This window comes from Sorex fumeus, unplaced genomic scaffold, assembly GCF_029834395.1.
Source record: "Sorex fumeus unplaced genomic scaffold, SorFum_2.1 ptg000067l, whole genome shotgun sequence".
Classification (NCBI taxonomy): domain Eukaryota; kingdom Metazoa; phylum Chordata; class Mammalia; order Eulipotyphla; family Soricidae; genus Sorex; species Sorex fumeus.
In genome coordinates this window covers 4,435,581-4,441,709 of record NW_026606124.1, presented here as the reverse complement: position 1 = coordinate 4,441,709, position 6,129 = coordinate 4,435,581, and positions in this window count along the sequence as shown.

The following is a 6,129-nucleotide window of genomic DNA, read 5'->3' as shown; positions in this document are numbered from 1 at the left end:
GAACCTGTGGTCTTAGTTTTTCCTATTTCCAAGTCTAGCTTGAAACTGAAGGAGTCTGCAGCTCAGAAGTCAGCAAGTCAGCATGTGGCAGAACTTGGCCAGTACCTCCTGCACCCGAACAAGCCCATGCCCGCGTCCACCTCAGTGTGGAGGGAGTATAGCTGCCCTATTTTTTTGGTACTTTTTGGGTCACACCCAGTGATCCTCAGGGGTTACTCCTGGCTCTGCACTTGGGAATTACTCTTGGCAGTGCTTGGGGGACCTTATGGGATTTCAGGGATTGAACCCAGATTGGCCATGTGCAAGGCAAATGCCCTACATGCTATATTACCACTCCAGTCCCTAGACCAGAGCTTCTTAAATTCTTTCCACATGTTACCCCAAGATATAAAATGGGTGAGTGCTGCCAGAAACAGTTTGGGTTCATTATACATATTTGGGTTTTTCTTTACATGTTCAGAAACTTGTGAGCATATTTGGGGTTTTCTTTACATGTTCAGAAATTTTTTCATTGTTGTGCTTGTTAGATGGAGAGATAATGAGGGTATAAACTACGGAAAGAGGAAAAAGAATGTGTGAGAGATTGAAGAGACAAAATCAACAGAAAATAGGGACTAATTAGAAAGGCTGGGGCCACACAGAGCAGGGGAACTCGGGCTGCAGAGTCTAGTTTACATACTATTTATCTGCAACACCCAAACGCAGACCAGTAGGCGTGTGGAATCTGACTTAAAGGAGCAGCAGTAATTACCCAGGAAAAGGGGCTGCAGAATAAAATCTCCAGGTGGTAGTCTCTTGCACTTAAACCTGGTCTAGATGGAAAGTTCATGTTCTCCACTATTAAGTAGTCATGTAAAGTGACTGCAGCAGAGACCCAAGGGCCTGACGTCAAATAGACTGAACTGCAGCAGCTATTGGGAAAACAATCAGATTCACAAATATAGCTTCTTCGAACAGTTAATACAATCAGACAAAATGTGTGAAGGATCACTTTGACCTGCCAGTATCGAAAAGTACCATTAATGGCAAATACATATTTTTTAATACATTCAAGCAAGACATACCTAGGCTATAAAATAGATCTTAAAGTTGGATTAATATTAAGATATTTTATAGGTATGTTCTCTGACCCCCAATTATATTAGAAACAACAGCATTTAGATACTGAGAAAACCTCCAAATAATAGAAATCAAAGACATTTGCATTGCTTTGGAGGAATTAATGGGCAGGGGCTGTAGCTCAGTGATAGATCTAGCACTTGCCTTCTCCTGGGTAAGGTCCTGGGTTCAATCCCCAGTACTGGAAAAAAAAAAAGTAAGGCAAAAGAAAGTAGAAAGTAATCTGAATGAAAACAAATTGAAACTCGTGTGATTTAGCTTACGGAGAAATTCCACAGTAATGCTGCTTTCAGAACAATAAGGGGTGTGGGTTTAGAATTCCTGCCCGGTAACAAATTCGAATCCCTGTGCTGGGTGTGAACCTGGCAGCTCTGCTGTCTGCAGCCCCAGCACTGTGACGTGCACACCAGAGCCGAGTATATGAGCACTACTGTGCACCTCAGTAACCCTTGTTATGCACCACAGCCTGCTTGGTAAGTCAAAAATGCGCGAGCATCATAGTCAGGTTTGTGTGCAACACTTGGGTCATCACAACATGAACAACGAAGGAAGGAGAGAGGAATTAAACCAATAGAAGGTAGACGAGCATGGATGATGTGGATTCTACCTTCATACATTGATGCTGGTGTGTACGACAGGCGGCTTACGTTGGACTATAGCTTAACTAACAAATTGCAAACCAGCTAAAAAAGCACAAAATCAAAACAGGAAAAAACTGACAATCTAACTTTTGAAAGAACTGACAAACTAACAAATAATCTACTATTCAGAAGCTGCCCTTAAATTGGACATTACAAAACTTGTAGGGGCACAGAAACCACAGGTAAGGCAAGTTGTGTGTGGTCAACTCCAGTTGAATTTTCATCATTGTATAGCCAGGTGTGACCCACAATCAGTACGAAATCTTTAGGAAATTTTTTGAGCAAGAACACCCCAGATTGTATGACCATTACTCTGCATGGATGGATATAGGTGTGAAAGTCCATAATACATGATAAAATCAAGTCCGGCAACATAAAAATATTGCTGTGATTACTGTCACCAAGGATGTGATTACTGTCATTAGGATGTTCTAGGGTTCCACGTGTGAACAAAATTTAAGTCGTGATTTCAGAAGATGCAGAAAAAAGCATACAAAGCCATCGTAACCCAACACCAAATTTGGGACAGTAGGGAACTGTTGGTTTGTTTTGGGGGGCCAAACCCTGCAGTGCTATGGGATTACTCCTGGATCTTTGCTCAAGAATCACTCCTGGTGGTGCTTGGTGGACCATACGGGATGCCGGATATTGAACCCTGGTCAGCCATATGCAAGGGTAGTTGGCCATATGCAAGGCCCCACCCTGCTGTACTATTGCTCTGGCTCTGAGAACATAACCCGATAAAGGGCATCTATAAGAAATAGCAGTATCACATTTAGTGGTGAAACACTGAATATTTTGTGCCTGAGGTAAGGGCCAAGGCAAGGAAATTCACTCTTACCACTTTTATCTTTATCCTCGAGATTCTAGTCTGTGTCATGAAGAATAAGAAAAAGCAGGGATGCAGCTCATTGGTAGAAGTGTATGAGAGTCCCTGAAAAAAAAAAAGGCACCAAAATTTGAAAAGTAAAAATGAAAATCTTAACAGAGGACATGATTGTTTTTGTAGAAGATCCTAGGTGATGCTAAGAGTTAGATACAACTGATAAATATTTTTGGCAAGGTATAGGAAATAAGACCTTTGTGCAAAATTCAGTTCTTTTATGCCAGAAAGGAAGAATTTGAACATGAAATTTTAAAAACAATTTTAGGGGCTGGGGCAATAGTACAGTGGGTAGGACACTTGCTTTCCTTGCAAGCAGCCCACCCAGATTCGATCCCCAGCATCCCATATGGTCACTGAAGCACTGCCAGTAGTAACACCTGAGCATCACTGGGTATAGCCAAAAAACCCCGTTGTTGGGACTGGAGAAATAGTACAGCGGGTAGGGCAGTTGCCTTGCATGCAACCCATCCGGGTTCAATTCCTATCACCATATATCGTTCCCCAAACCCTCCCCATGGGGAGATCCCAGAGTGCAGAGCCAGGAGAAAGCCCTTTTCACCACTGGCTGTGGCCCCAAAACCAAAAAAAAGTTTCAAAAATTTTTTTTGAAAATATTTATTAATTGAGCTTTTCTTGGAGGGGAAGAGGAGGGCGGGGGCACACCCAGCAGTGCTCAGGGCTTACTCCTAGTAATGCTGCCAGGACTTGAACTGGGGTTGGCCGCATGCATGAAAAACACCCTGTAATAGCTCTTCAGCCCCAATATATTCATGAATAAAGTTTTGTGAAGATGACATTCCCAAACTAATCTATCATGATCCCAGCAGGTTTGCAGGCTAGATAATCTGGTTCTAAAATGTTACAGAAATACAAAGGACCTAGGTAATTGTTACCTTTGAACATAATTGGATGATTCAAACTTCTAAGACCATCCCTAACCATAAATTATGTAACACCAACACAGGGCTAGAGAGATTGCTCAAAGGTCTGGAGAATAAGCTTGGTATGTGGCATCAAACCCAGGGCTCTGGGTGCATGGTTCCCCAAACACCATGCCAGAGATAGTCTTGACTATGGACCAATCATGATGGCTGCTTGTTACCTGTATTGCAAACCATAACACCAAAAAGGACAGAGTAAGGGGTTTTGCCTGCCACAGAAGCAGGAGGTGGGAACGTGCGGCAAAGGATGCTGGGAACATTGGTGGTGGAGAATGGGCACTGGTGGAGGGATGGGGTCTTGAACACTGTTCAACTGAAATGCAATCATTAAAGTCTAAGTCTATAAATGTATCTCACGGTGATTCATTAAAATAAAAAAAATAGTCTGGAGCACTGCTGGGTGTGGACCCCCTTCCTCCTCCATCCCCCCACGCAGAAAAAGAAAAGCAGATCAATAAAGTGATAGAGCTACAGTTACACAATCATTTGGGGTAGAACACTCCCAGCAATCCTTTGGGGGGCCATGTTGGAGCTCAGTGCAAGAGCACCCGCCTTATGTGTCGAATGCCCGAGGTTTGCTCCTGGCACAACACAAACCACACACAAACGTATATCCACCGTTCCTCACGAGGGAGATGCAGAATAAAAACAAGCATTACTGCCTCCATCAGAATGACCAAAATTCATGAGGCCAGAGATAGAATAGTGGGTAGGGTGCTTGCCTCGTTTGCTGCCAATCTGTGCTTGATCCTTGGCATCACGTATGGTCCCCCAAGGACTCCCAGGAGTGATCCCTAAGTAGCGTCCTGAGCACCGCCAGGCACGGCCCCCCAAGACAAAACAATAGGCCAAAATTCAGCTCTGACATTTGCAAACATTGCCGATAATGAGACGCAACCACAAAATGTAACAGATTAGTGGCGGGAATGTACATGGCTGAGGATCTTTGGGTAACAGCCTGTCAACCATGACATGAAGTATTCCTGGTAATTCTACTTTGATGGATTTCTACCAAGACAAAAGAAAACGTGTACAAAGACTTGCCGACACAGCATTACTCATAAAAAGCCCCCAAGTGAAAACTGTTATCCACAGTCATACTTAGCTGTAAAGGGGGGAGAAGTACATGCAACATGGATCAGTCTCAAACTTCAGATGTCGAATGAGATGAGTTTCCACAAAAGACAAAATTCTTTACTTCATTTCTATGATGTCCCAGAACAGGCAAAACAAGTTGATTATGGAAGAAGTTTCTAAGGAGGCCGGGGTACGAGATGGGGGATGACAGGGAACTGCCATGCCGTCCTAACTGATGAGAGCACTCTGACAGACATCCGGACCAGACATCGGCATCTGCCAAAACTTACCACTCATGTACATTTTTGTGTAGTTTCACTATAAGGAAATTTTCACCTGAAAAAGTCCAAAAAATTATGTTAAATTATCATCATGGTAGCTTTTCAATATTTCACCATCACTCTCGAAGCCCAGAAAATTGCCTGTTCAGTTTAGCTGACAGTTACCAAACTTTTATGTTCCATTTGGGAAGTCAGTATTTGGTTGGCTGGAACTACTACTTTACCGGTAAGGAAAAGGCTCATTAAGGGTATGTGCAAACAAGTGCCTACTGACCATCTCAAAACCTGCCTCGAATTTAGATTTCTTCTGTTGGTGATTAATTATCCCCACCTTCTTCTCCAACCTGAGAGGTCTACAAATACCATTCTGGGGGCTGCAGATTTCCCCCTAGGTGTGAGAAGCAATTTCAGGTTAGAACTCTTTTTCCAGGGCTATGTTCATCATGCATCCTTCCTGATCTAGCAGATTTTCCAAGCTTCCTTTAGGTAAAACGTGTAGAAACCTTTGTAAAATACAATGCTAAGGGCTGAAGGGCCTAAGGTCTTTCCTGTCTGTCTCAGGAGCTGCAGCCTGGTCAGAGCCCTCTGGATCTCCACAGGTGGCTCACTTACAAGAAGCCTGAAATCTACGTGCTCAGGGACAAGGTGTTTTTACAAAATGACACACATGTAGTGCATGATGCATTTCAATCTTTTTGATGACCACTGATGAGTGACTTATTTCATTTTGGGCCACAGCTGGCAGAACTCAGGGCTGACTCCTGGCTCTGTGTCAGGAGACCGTGTGTGGTGCCATGGATTGAACTGAACTAGGGTTGGGCCACTTTGCAAACAAGTGCCCCTGTACTAATTCTTAGGCCCCTGGTGACTTAATAAATACCTTATGCTTCATTCAAAATAATAATAATCACTAAAAATAGTGATTATTAGTAATTTCAAACTTATCCTTTGTAAAGTCACTGTCGTAGGACAGGAGTTGGCGATCCTCGAACTAGTATATACTAACGTCATCAGAGAGAACAGAGTTTAGTGCCTGAGAGAGCACGGGGGGAAGGCACTTGCCTTAGTCAGTCAACCTGGGTTCAAACCCTGGCATCACTTATAGTTCCCTGTGCACTGCTGGGTGTGTGTGCCCCCCTGCAAACAACAAAACACTGAATATCACTCAGGGTAGGAGAGGCACA